Source organism: Cuculus canorus, chromosome 25, assembly GCF_017976375.1.
Source record: "Cuculus canorus isolate bCucCan1 chromosome 25, bCucCan1.pri, whole genome shotgun sequence".
Classification (NCBI taxonomy): Eukaryota; Metazoa; Chordata; class Aves; order Cuculiformes; family Cuculidae; genus Cuculus; species Cuculus canorus.
In genome coordinates, this window is record NC_071425.1 from 2,965,764 (window position 1) to 2,979,428 (window position 13,665).

General features: G+C 54.8%; 1 protein-coding gene across 1 annotated transcript in view; it reads right to left on the reverse strand.

Annotated features, from left to right (window-relative positions):
- Positions 1-13,665, reverse strand: part of ZNF385C (zinc finger protein 385C) — a 91,658-nt gene that overhangs the window by 34,979 nt on the left and 43,014 nt on the right. The window lies entirely within an intron of this gene.

Here is a 13,665-nt window from a genome sequence, read left to right on the forward strand (position 1 = left end):
AGCTGAACCTGCCTGTCCCCTCTGCCCGGCACGTCCCTGCCTGAGGTCCTGCAGCTGGAAGCAGCTGAAATGCCTCAGGTGAAACAATCTTTTAATTGCATTTTTTTCCCCCCTTCCATAGATGAGCATTTCTGCTAGAAATCTCCAGCTTTAATGTGGATTTCAGCAGTGTTTGCAGGATGTCCCTGACCCTGATGAGCATCTTGCCCTTGCGGGATGGCAGACACCCTTCCTAAAGGAATTGAAATGGAAATATTTCTAGTTACTCCTATGCAGCAGCAGCTCTCTTGGTTTGATCACTGCTATTTTTCTCCCCCGTGACGTGCCTGGAGAGACCGGCAGGCAGGTGCCTCGTCTGCACGAGCACATTTATCATCGGCATGGCACGAGGGCGGCTGCTGCCCCGTGAGCCACAGTTTCCATTTGAGCCTTTGTGCCTTTGATGGCCAAACTGAACCTGACACACACAGCTAGGGATGCTGAAGGGTCGGATCCTGCCCCTCTCTGCCAGCACCTCAGCCCCACGCCTGAAAGCTGCATCTCCTCAAGGCTGCTTTAAAAAGCTGAACTGACTGAAAGCCCAAACACATCGCTCCAAAAGATATTAAACCTCCAAAGTCCAAACACATCTACAACATCCACGACTTCTCTGAAGCCCTGGACCAGGTTGTCCAGTGGTGGCTGCCCCATCCCTGGAGGGGTTCAAGGCCAGGTTGGATGGGGCTTGGAGCAACCGGATCCAGTGGGAGGTGTCCCTGCCCATGGCAGGGGGTGGAACTGGATGGGCTTTGAGGTCCCTTCCAACCCAAACCATTCTACGATTTTGTTTTTCTTCTCTGCATTAAGATCTTTAAACCATTCTCTCAGGCTCTGGGGAATGACTCACACTTTTCCAGCAGGGAAGAGGAGTTCCTGGTGCTCCCGAAGCTGCTAATCCCAGAGGGCCCCATCCTCTCACAGCCCACCGGCTCTGCTGCCCACTCTGTGGTGCCCGGCTGCACCAGCCGCTCTCCTCCCCTAGAGAATCACAGAATCACCAGGTTGGAAGGGACCCATTGGATCATCGAGTCCAACCATTCCTAACACCCTAAACCATGTCCCTCAGCACTTCATCCACCCGTCCCTTAAACACCTCCAGGGATGGTGACTCGACCCCCTCCCTGGGCAGCTGTTCCAGTGCCCAATGACCCTTCCCGTGAAAATTTTTTTCCTGATGTCCAACCTGAAATGATGATGACCCCCGTCCTTCTCCCACCCGGGACAGGGCAGGAAAGCCCCGGCACGCTGGGACATGGCCCAGGGAGGACTGAAGGCACATGGGGACCCACTTGGGATCTCTCCACAGCATCTCGGGGGACGCAGCTGGGTCTCCTCTGGGGTGTCCCTAGGACCCATTTGGGATCTCTCCAAGGCATCTCAGGGGATGCATTGGAGTCCCTCTGGCTTGGCTCCAGAGCCCATTTGGGGTCTCCCAAGGGGAGTCCCAGAATCATAGAACAGATTAGGTTGGAAGGGATCTTAAAGATCATCTAATTCCAACCCCCCTGCCATGGGCAGGGACACCTCCCACTAGATCAGGGTGCAGATCCACACTCCCCCTCTGTGTTCAAAGCTCCATCTATGCCAGGCTCCAAAACGAATCAGGGGTTTGGAGCAGTGGGAGGATGCACGGGAGCTGCCCCAGCCCCATCGCCAAGCTTTGCCGCCGCAGCATCCCTCGCACCCGAAGGTGGTGACAGTTCAATTTAATCTCTGCTGTGCATGGCGGAGGAAGGCAGGCTGCGAGGAGCTGCTGTCTGGTGTAGGAGCGAGCTGTCCCTCCTCTGCGAGGAGACAGCACTCAACACCGTGTCAGCTCAGACAAATTAAAAATACTTCGTCAGCCCCTCCAGGGCTGGTGCCTGGCCAGGCAGAGCTGGATCCTCCAGCAGGATCTGCTGTTTCACAGCATCGCTGCGAAGACACAAGAGGGTCACAGGGAGGAGTGGGGGCTCCAGCTCACGGAAGGGACACGTGTTGGGAAACCTTAATATTTCCCTGCCTCATCCCAGCTGTCTTGCACATCCCCAGGGTGGTTGGGGTTTGTTCCTGCACTGCCGGGGGGCCCTTCCAGCATCGCTACAGGCATAGGGCAGCTCAGGTCCTTGCAGAAGAGCCTGGGAAGGCAGTGGGTGATGGAGAGGGGATCACAGGATGCTGCTAGGGAAGGAAGCCCCCGTCTCAAGCAGCCAACACAGGGACCTCCTGCTCCCCAGCAGCTACCAGCTCACAGGACGCTGCCTCGCGCCTCCCTCCCCTGCCCAGCCTTGTCACAGCCTTGCATTGCGTGACTTGAGCTGGCAGCAAACAAGCCTTGAAATAAACTCAGCTGACATCGCTGCAAACTCCCGGGCATGGCCACAAACAGGATTATTTGTCTGAGCTGAGGAGGGGGAAACAGTGCTCATCTCTCCCCACCAGTGACCCCAGCTCCAGGCTAACTCTCCGATCGGAGATGCTGCAAGTTTACTCCTCGAGATGCAGCAGCAGAGAAGGGCAAAGCCTTTTTGTTGAGAAGCAAGAGCAGAAGCAGAGCCAACGTGATCTCCCACCCTCACTCCCTCCCAGTTGATACATTTGGTCCTGGAAAGGGTGCTCAGTTGCATCCAGCACCCCAGGAGCTGCAGGGAGCAACCTTGCACAACTGATATAATAAATAACTTCTGAGGAGCAAAACTGGATGAGGGTCTTGCCCTATCAAGCCTCTTTTCCTCTGCGTGTCTACAAGCAGCAATCCCACCTCCCCTTGGATTTTAATTCCCAAGTCTGTCAGCTAATAAAATGGAAAAATCAACATTTAGTCATTCTCCCCCTTGCAGAGCCCCCACTCAGCCCCAACCAGTTTGGTGTCCCCTGTATCACAGCCAGCATCGGTGCCGGGGATGGAGCAAAACCGGACGCGGGTCTTACTCTGCCAAGCCTCTTCTCCTCCCTGCATCCACAAGCATCAATTCCACCTTCCCTTGGGTTTTTATTCTCAACTCTCCCTATCTATGAGCTAATAATCCGAAAGATCAATCTTTAGTGATGCCCCCCTTTGCAGAGTCCCCATTCAGCCCCAACCAGAGCAGCGTTCCGGGTATCACAGCTGGCATCGCTGCTGGGGATGGAGCAGCCTAGCCAAGACCTCACTGATTCCACGACAGGCACCAAGGAGCTCGAGAAGGGCTAATCCTGACCTGGGCAGCAGCAGGAAGGAGGCAGCGAGCATGGAACACTGAGCCCAGCTCTGCTCCCCGAGCCCTGCTCCCTCCTTCCCAACATCGCTTTTTCCTCCAGAGGATGTGGGGGGGTGAGGGGCTTTCCTAAACACAGAGCTCAAGGGACAGATTGGAGCCCCAGATTAGTTCAGCCTTTATTCCGAGCATCGTTTAAATCATAAAAATTACAGCTGAGTCCAATTCATTACGGCCAGGGAGCGACTGACAGAAATGAAAAGGGGGGAAAAGAAAGACACTCAAATTGATGCTTTCTCACCGTTCCAGTGAAATAACCAATTTAGAACAAATTAAGGGGCTCCCATCTCTACCAGCCTTTTGAATTGCCTCTAAGCCAACGCACATTTTTCACGGTGCAGCGTTTCCTCCATTAGCAGTGAAAATTAACGATTTCTGTTAGCCAAGCACCCGAAGGTGGGTGCCTGGGCTGGCACCGAGCCCCCGGAGAGCAGCGACGGGGACAGGCTCAGGGGGGATAAGTGCCATAGAATCATAAGATGGTTTGGGTTGGAAGGGTCCTTAAAGATCATCCAATCCCACCCCGTGCCATGGGCAGGGACACCTCCCACTGGATCAGTCGCCCAAGGGCCATCCAACCTGGCCTTGAACACCTCCAGGGATGGGGCAGCCACAACTTCTCTGGGCAACCTGTTCCAGAGCCTCACCACTCTCATGGTGAAGAAATTCCTCCTTCCGTCCAGTCTAAATCTGCCCCTCTCCAGTTTATACCCATTGCCCCTCGTCCTCTGGCCAGGGCCACCCAGCTGGTTGGTGTTAGAGCCAGACTCTGCGCTTCTGCCAGTCCCCTCTGTGGTGGCATCCATGAGCAATACATGCAGACCATGGTGGCGACACTCAAACCACTGCGCATGACAACATCACGACTGTTCCCAAAGTCCCCAGCACTGAAACCATTTGGGCTCCGGCAAGTCCCTCTGGGATTTGCTCAACAGGACAAAAAGGCATTCAGCCCATTTGCAAGCCCCAACTCGGACTTCGGGGATGTAAACCCCAGGCACACAGAGAACTTTCACGCTCTAATCCATTTACACGTTCCACTCGCTCTAAGTTTTATAAAGGCCAAAGACCTTGTCCTCCCCCTGCCCGCTCTCTGTTCACAATATTATTTTCATAGAATCATGGAATGGTTTGGGTTGGAATGGACCTCAAAGCCCATCCAGTTCCACCCCCTGCCATGGGCAGGGACACCTCCCACTGGATCCGGTTGCTCCAAGCCCCATCCAACCTGGCCTTGAACCCCTCCAGGGATGGGGCAGCCACCACTGCTCTGGGCAACCTGGGCCAGGGCCTCCCCACCCTCACAGGAGAACATTTCTCCCTAAGATCTCATCTTAATCTCCCCTCTTTCAGCTGAAAATCATTCATCCTCATCTTCTCCCTTCACTCCCTGACCCAGAGCCCCTCCCCAGCATTCCTGGAGCCCCTTTCAGTCCTGGAAGCTGCTCTAAGGTCTCCTCAAAGCCTTCTCTTCTTCAGACTGAACAACCCCAACTGTCTCAGCGTATCCTCAGAGCAGAGGATCTCCAGCCCTCGGATCATCTCCGTGGTCTCCTCTGGACCCGCTCTAACAGTTCCAGGTCCTTCCTGTGCTGAAGCCCTGAGCCCAGCGCCTGCCGCGTTGGCGCTGGCAGCTGCAGAAGGGCATCGCTCCCCCCAGCACGGCTGCCCTGGGGCCATGCTGGCCGTACCCAGTGTCTGGAAAATGATACACATCTGTCATTATTTTTTAATTAGATTTTTATTTCCTACTGCTAGTATTTCATTGTAATTTCCGTCACTCCTACCCAGGCCATGCTAATATAATCACTTCAGAGAAGAGTGGGAACAGCCAGCCTACTCCTTCCAACATCCCGCTCAGAAAAGGGGAAAAATAGCAATCTGTGAAATACCAGTGTTGGAATGGGTCATCAGACACCAGCGCCGGCCACCAGCAGCCTGCTGGGAGCATCAGCATGGCCAAAACTTCAAACAAGTCCTCACAATACCTGTTAGCAACCCATTGCTCCAGTGAGGTGAGGAATAAAACCAGTCTAAAACCATTAGGACAGCCTGAGAGAGTTGGGGTTGTTCAGCCTGAAGAAGAGAAGGTTCCGGGGAGACCTTAGAGCAGCTTCCAGCACTGAAAAGGAGCTCCAGGAATGCTGGGGAGGGGCTCTGGATCAGGGAAGTGCAGGGAGAAGATGAGGATGAATGTTTTTCAGCTGAAAGATGGGAGATGAGAGGAGATCTTAGGTAGAAATGTTTCCCTGTGAGGGTGGGGAGGCCCTGGAACAGGTTGCCCAGAGCAGTGGTGGCTGCCCCATCCCTGGAAGGGTTCAAGGCCAGGTTGGATGGGGCTTGGAGCAACCGGATCCAGTGGGAGGTGTCCCTGCCCGTGATAATGGGGTTGGAACTGGATGGGCTTTGAGGTCCCTTCCAACCCAACTCATTCCATGACTCTGTGATATGATTCTATGATATGAAATTTGTGATTTATACCCTCGGCTTGATGCGGGACACGCAGTGATATTTTCTAGCCCACATCACACTAGAGGTCAAGATTAGATGACAGTTTGATCTAAAAATACTCCAAAGGGGAGGCTGAGGCTGCCGGAGGAGCTCAGAGCCCCCTTGGTGTTGAAAGCGCTTTGATGAAGTGCTTAGGGACATGGCTTAAGGGAGCGTTAGGAATACTTGGACTCAATGATCCAGTGGGTCCTTTCCAACCTGGTGATTCTGTGAAAGGAGGGGATGGATATTTTCCCCAGGACATTTCTGGGAGTGAGCCCCCGGCAAAAAAAACAAAGTGCTTTTAAAGGGAAATCCATGCAAAACAACCTTAAAGCGAGAGCTCAGTCCCACCATCTGCGTGGAGAACCCCAAAGCCAAACCCAAGTGAGCGAGAACAGAAGCTCTCTCCTCTCTGTTAACCCCAACAACAACAGCGGGAATAGGAAGCCTCATTAAGCAGCCAATTAACAACAGCAAACACACAGCAGCATCGCAGCCCATGTGCCTCAAAGCCAGGTGATTCCGAGTTCCCTCTGGTTTTGAGGTGCTTAAAACACTGATGGAGGACGATTTGTGCTCGCAGGGAAGGGCCACCTCACAAACACCTTGCAACCACCGCGTCTGTGTACCCAGAACACCACAATCCCGCGTCTGCTTTGGCCCCGGCACGGAGATCACCAGCGAATCCCTAACACCACGGGTCCAACACTGAAGCTTTAGTGGCTTTATAATATTTCATAGATATTTGAGACCAGAAAGCTAAACGCAAGCTTGGGGGAAGAGGGGATAAGTTTGGATGTGTTTAAATCTGCTTTGCCTAATGAGCATTCCAGACAGATATCCCGAGTACTGTTACGTAGAAATACATGGAAAGACAGCTCATGGAGAAAAGATTGTGTTTCAAACTACTAGAAAAATTAAAGCGATCCGAGGGAGCCAAGTGACGAGCCGGGCTGCAGTTACACCGATGCGAGCACCTCGGAGGAGCCCTGTCAGATGTGCCACTTGAATAACATCCACGCTCGCCCAGCCCGGCTGCTCTCCTCCAACAGCCACAGACACCACCACCGCACTCCAGCGATGCGTTCCCGGAAGAAAACGAGTGCATGGAAGCATGCAAGCATGCAGGCGCTCATGTATGCGCACGCCACACGTGTACACGCATGGAGAGCACCAGCGCTGCTGGTCGCATCCCGCTCGCTGCCCAGTGACCCCGCTCCATCCCCAGCAGCTTGCTGGAAAGTTAATACCCATAACAACAAAAGCACTGAAATTCCCAGCCTTGAATCCGTGCGGGAAATGGGTCTGAGAGCAGCGTTACGCTCCATTTGCTGCCGCAGCTCCACTCTACAAACCCGAGCCAGCCCAAGCCAAGCAGCAAAGCACCATCACCACCACCTCCCCGGGCAGCTTTTCCTTCACTCCCTTCACCAGCCTCATTTCACCCACCAAAAAAAAAAGCAAAGAATCGCCGTCGCGGGCGCAGCAGAAACACAAATCAGAGCTGACCCCCAAAAAGGAAGAGCAAGGGCAAAATAAAGCCGTGTCAGCGCGCGACCTGTTTCTACCTCTTTTTGCAGCCTTGGGAAAAAAAATCAATAAGATGCAGTGAGTCAAACTCAGCTTGAATCCCGTAAGTAATTAGGATTAGCAGGCTGGGAGCAGAAGAAACAGGCTGCCTAGGCTGGGAGGGACCATTTTGTGGGTGTAAGGTACACAGCTTAGTTGATGCAAATAAAAAAGAGCAGCTCTTTAAATGGGTTCTTCGGCAGGATGGGAATAGGGAACGGCAACGACCTGGTTTTTTGGCTTCGAAAGAAGAAAACCTCACGAAGGCGTTTTAGCGCAGCAAAACCCTCAAGGGGGTTTTTTTTTTGGGAACCCCCCAAGTGAATCAATGTTTGTGTTCAATGCAGAGTCTGCTTCCAGCCCCTCGCTCTGGAGCTCGGATGCTTTAGTACCACGTATTTCTGGGATAGTAAACAACCCACCTTGAATTTTCACTATTAAGAGTTAAATCTGTAGTCAAAATCGCAAAGAGGACAAAAGACACCTCCCTCCCCACAACCCTCAGCGGAGTCACCCAGAAGATAACAAACAATTAGGTGTATCTTTTTTCTTTAAAGAACAACTCGTACCTCGATTTATTTCCATTTTCTCAAGCCAAGTTACGTTTTCTCAAGCTCAACTAACTCGGCGCAAACTGGCTGCCTGCAGGAACGCTTGAATCGGCTCCGTACAGGTAGGAACATCCTCAGGACAGCAGCAGGGCGAGTGCCCCTGACTTTGCCCCCCCCCCCTCTGGATCCCCTTTCCCATCGCCACGCCAGCCGGGACCCAGAGCTCTGGTTAACGCAGGGCTCCCGCTAAACCTCCCCCCCTTTCGGTGCCCAACGGAGGCTGCCAGCTCCGCAAACGGCTTTCCTGCAGATTAATAACGACCAGGCTGCGATAAGGATCAATTGGGGATGGATAGGTCACGATAGAGAGGGCTGAAGATCGATTGAGGAGGGATAGAGCACGATAGGGAGGGATGGGGATCAATTGGGGATGGATAGGGCACGATAGGGAGGGATGGGGATCAATTGGGGAGGGATAGGACTCAATAGGGAGGGATGGGGATCAATTGGGGAGTGATAAAGCACGACAGAGAGGGATGGGGATCAATTGGGGAGTGATAAAGCACGACAGAGAGGGATGGGGATCAATTGGAGTGATAGAGCACGATAGAGAGGGATGGGGATCAATTGGGGAGTGATAGGGCACGATAGAGAAGGATGGGGTGCGATAGGGACCAATGGAGAGGGACAGAGAACATCAGGGCACGATGGGGAGGGGTGAAGAGTCTTGAGGAGGGATGGGGATCAATTAGGGAGGTGCAGGGAGGGATAGGGAACATTAGGGTGCGATGGGGAGGGATGAGGAGGGATGGGGATCAATGGGGGGCGAAGGGGAGGGATGGGGATCAATTAGGGAGGTGCGGGGAGGGATAGGGAACATTAGGGTGCGATGGGGAGGGATGAGGAGCATTGGGGAGGGTTTGGGATCAATTAGGGAGGGATGGGGAGGAATGAAAAGCACTGGGGCGTTGATGGGGAAGGATGAGGAGCCTTGGGAAGTGATGGGGAGCGATGGGGGCGCAACGGGGAGCGATGGGGCTGAGCAGCCTCCGGCCGGCAGCTCCCACGGAGGGGGGAAAGTTGCGTTTCACCCACCTAGAAGCATTTTGGATGCGGCTGCCTGGCCTCAGCGCTGCCGGTGCCTCCCGCTCGCCCGGCCGGGCTGCGGGGAGGGAGGGAGGGAGGGATGGAGGATGGGGGGGGGGGGGGGGGGGGCGGGCAAGGAACGGGAGGGCGGGCTCGCCCGCAGCCCCCACACCCCCCAATTAACAGCGTGCGAGCCCCTCACCCCCCGGCCGGCCCCACCTCGCCTCTACTGGGAGAGCGGATGGGAGAAAAGCTGCCGGAGGTGCCGGGAATTAAGATGGGAATGGGAGGGAGGAGCAGCTGGGGGACACCCCCCACCCACCCCGACCCCTCCCCAAAGGCTTTTTTCTTCCCGAGAGCGAACACCTGGGATGCCAAAGAGAAGAAACTTTGATGGGGAGGAGGGAGCCTGCAGCCGGCTTTGATGCACCCCAAAAGAGCTCTCTGCAAGTGGCCAGGACCTCTCTTAGGGGGAGAAAGAGGGGGGCAGGTACCTGCGGAGATGCCCCCGTGCTGGGTCTCCACTGTGGGTTTGCTCAGGGAGAGGAGATGGGTGTAGAAGACACCCACCCTGAACCCCTCCAGGAAAGGGTCCCCGAGATTCCCCCCCGGGAGTAGGGTCGAACGCACTGGTGGGATGCAGGCAGCCACCATCCTTCCCTCCAAACTTCCCGAGCCTCTTTGACCTGGGAAGACAAACCCATCCTGTGCACGTCCCCCCCTTCCAGTCACCAGCACGACCCTAAGCTTTTGGGGTTCACAACCAAAACTCTGGCACTCACCCCCAGAACGACAGCGTGAACTCATCCCTATTTCCATTATCTGCACTTGAGAGAGGGAGCCCAAAGCTGGCTTTGCTTGCACCCCCAAGATCTCTCTGCAAGTGCCCAGAACCCCTCTTAGGGGAAGAAAGAGGGGGGCATACACCTGCGGAGATGCCCCCGTGCTGGGTCTCCACTGTGGGTTTGCTCAGGGAGAGGAGATGGCTGTGGCAGCCACCCGCCCCAAACCCCTCCAGAAAAGGATCCCTGAAATCTCCCTGGTGAGCAGGGTCACACGCCCGCAAGCAGCAGGATGCGGGCAGAGTCACCCATCCCTCCAAACTGCCCCGAGCCTCATTTGCCCAGGAAAACAACCCCACCCTGTGTGTCCCTCTCCAGTCACCAGCGGTGACCCTTGGCTTTTGGGATTCACAACCAAAACTTGGGCACTTCTCCAAGAATGACAGTAAGAACTCGTGCCTATTTCTATTATCTGCATTTGAGAGACGTTCCAACCTCCCAGCCAGCCCTGGAGCACCCACTGGGTGCTGGACACCCTGCGCAATGCCACCTCATGGTGAGACCGCACCTCGAATACTGTGTTCAGTCCTGGGCCCCTCACCACAAGAAGGATGTTGAGGCTCTGGAGTGTGTCCAGAGAAGAGCAACGAAGCTGCTGAGGGGCTGGAGAACAAGGGTTACGAGGAGCGGCTGAGAGAGCTGGGGGTGTTTAGCCTGGAGAAGAGGAGGCTGAGGGGAGACCTTATTGCTCTCTACAACTGCCTGAAAGGAGGTTGTGGAGAGGAGGGAGCTGAGCTCTTCTCCCAAGGGACAGAGGACAGGACAAGGGGAATGGCCTGAAGCTCCGTCAGGGGAGGGTCAGAATGGATATCAGAAAAAAATTCTTCACAGAAAGAGTCCTCGGGCACTGGAACAGCTGCCCAGGGAGGGGGTCGAGTCACCTTCCCTGGAGGTGTTTAAGGAACGGGTGGATGAAGTGCTGAGGGACATGGTTTAGGGAGTGTTAGGAATGGTTGGACTCGATGATCCAATGGGTCCTTTCCAACCTGGTGATTCTGTGATTCTGTGATTCATGGGGAAAGGGGCAGCCCAGTTCCGCGTACCTGCCTGGCTCAATCCCAGCCCTGAGCACACGCGGGGTCCAAAGCAGCCACAGCATCGCCTCGTGGGGTGACACAGGTTGGTGTGGGCAGCTTGCCCCGGCTGGGGGGGCTCTCCCCTCTGCGATTGGAGGTTTGCGTAAGAACTGGAGCCCAGGGGCTGCTGCCTTCCCTATGGTTTTCATTAGCAAAGGCTGAGATCTTCTCAGTGCTGGACTTTCAGCCTCCGGAGCTTCTCAGGAGGGCCAAGTTCATGACATCTAAAGAGGGAAATGATGAAAAACTTGCTTATGGAAAGAGGAAAAAATAATCTCTCCCATGAAAGGGAGATGAGAACAGGGAGGGATTAAAAAACTTCGGTCAAACAACTCAAAGAATTAGGCAGGAACCCCTCTCCTTCAGCTGTGGGCAGAAGAAAACCAAAGATGGAAACCATCCTGGGCACTGCAGCCAGACCAGGCACTTTTGGGGCAAATTCTAGCATTCTGGTGTTCTGAAAAATCACCCAAAGCTGTCAGGGTTCCCTGACAGGGAACCAGGTGGCCAGGGCACCTAGCAGGTTCTTCTCCCAACACCACTGGGCTTGGCTGTCGCCGTGGTGGCACCGGCAAAGCGATGCAGCAGGCACACTCCCTCCCTGCTCAGGGTTTTGCTTTCGGGGTCGTTAGCAGCAGCAGTAAGTTTAGCCCGGACGGTCACTAATCTGGGATTGACAGCTGGGCCCGCGCCGCCTGTTTCCAGCCTCCCGGCAGGCTATTTAAACCCAATATTAATTTGTTTAATGTCACCAACAGTTTGGTGTTCTTGCAAGCAAGTCTCAAGCAGAGGGGAGCATAGAGGTGTAAAGACCAGGAGGATATGGGGGGGCTGACAACAATCCGGGGGTTGTTCTTCTTTCCCAGAGGACAATCCCAAGTCACAGGCAAGTTTAGCATCACCCGACCTCCAGCCGCACTGGCAAAGGCGAGTCAGGACAACTTAAGCCCTGAACCCCCATCCTCCACCCAGCCCTGATGAGCCCCTCGAGTTCTGCACAGCAATTCAATCAATAAATAACCTCCCTACTCCAGTTTATCCCAGTTGGGCGGGCAGGTCCTGGCTGGCATGACTGAAAGGGGTTGAGCTGCTGTGACACGGAGAGGTGGGAGAGAGGAATAGCAGTGTGGGATGGTGGTTTTATGGCTGAGCCTTTGTGGCCAGCTGGAGCAGAAGCTAATTGCAGGTAGTGATTACAGCCCTATGCCATGAACACCTCCTGCCCTCCTCTGCTCACTGGAATTTCCCAGCGACGCAGCGTGGGTCCGGCTGGGACATATCTTGCTATATTTGTACATGGACCCCAGGGGTGGCACACGGCAGCAGCACAAACCCGTGTCACCCTCCCAAAGCATTGCCAGCCACCCCGCACCTTGGGGAGCAAAGCCCGCGGCCACTTCTTCCCATAACATCCTCTACGGGATGGAGCTGCCGCTGCTGAGCATCTTCACCCGATCCTGCTGCTGCGAAGGGTGCCTGAGGGCCCACGATAACCACTTTTACCACCCTGTAAACACCGTGGGAGACACTAAAATAAAATGAGAGGCAATGGGCATCGCTGTGTCAGATGCTGCGCAGCCACTCGCGGTCACTCCATTTCTACGCAGGTTGTTAATGAAACCCAAAGCCCTGATGCAGAGCGTTAGGAGAGAGTGGTGGTGGAACCGGGTTTCCCTGCAAACCACAGAATGGTTTGGGTTGGGAAAAACCTCCAAGACCATTAAGTCCAACCATCGATCCAGCCCTGCTAAGTCCACCACCAGACCGTCTCCTCAAGTACGACATCTACTCATCTTTTAAACACCTCCAGGGATGGTGACTGAACCACCTTCCTACGCAGCCTCTTCCAATGCTTCGCAACCCTTTTGAGTGAAGAAATTCCTCCTAATACCCCACCCCACTCCGGCACATCTTGAGGCCGTTTCCCCTTGTCCTGTCAGTGGCTACCAGGGAGAAGAGACCAACCCCCACCTCACTACAACCTCCTTTTAGGTGGTTGCAGAGTGATGAGGTCTCCCCTCAGCCTCCTTTCCTCCAGATTAAACAACCCCACTTCTCTCAGCTGCTCCTCATAAGGTTCGCGCTCGAAGTCCTTCACCGGTTTTGTTGCCCTTCTCTGGACACGCTCCTGCATCTCAGTGTTCTTTGTGCACTGAGGGGCCCAAAACTGAACCCAGGATTCGAGGCGCAGCCTCACCAGCGCCAAGAACAGGGGAAGGATCACTTCCCCGCTCCTGCTGGCCACACACAAAGAGGCAAGACTGCCTGCCCGGGCATGGCCCCAGCCCCCAAAGTCCTCAGCCTGCAGCTCAACGCATACATCCCAGCAGAGGCAAAGCCCAAACATGCAGTCGGAGGGAGAGCGTTCGCCTACACCCACCACAGAGCCAGGCTTGCTCGGGCAAGCCTGCTCAAGCTGTGCCTGCGGCCCAGGCAGCAGCGGCTTAAAGGAAAAGGGAGGGCAGGAAGGTAGGGAAGATCCTCCAGAAGCAGAACGGGCCCAGCTGTGACCCATTTGGGCCCGAGCTGCCCCTAATGCCACCAACTGACTGAGCTCTTTGTGAAACTCCATGAAACACAACAGAACGATTACTCTGAAACCTACTGAGGGCAGCGTTTTGCTCCTCGCTGGTGGAGAGACAACCACAACAGGCGTTTCCCAGCCTTAGACTCCGAAAGCAGCCTGACAAATAGCGAACCAGATTGGGCAACGAACACGTCGATAAATGAGAAGGGAGATGGAGGGATAAAAACACCCAGCAGGAATCGCATC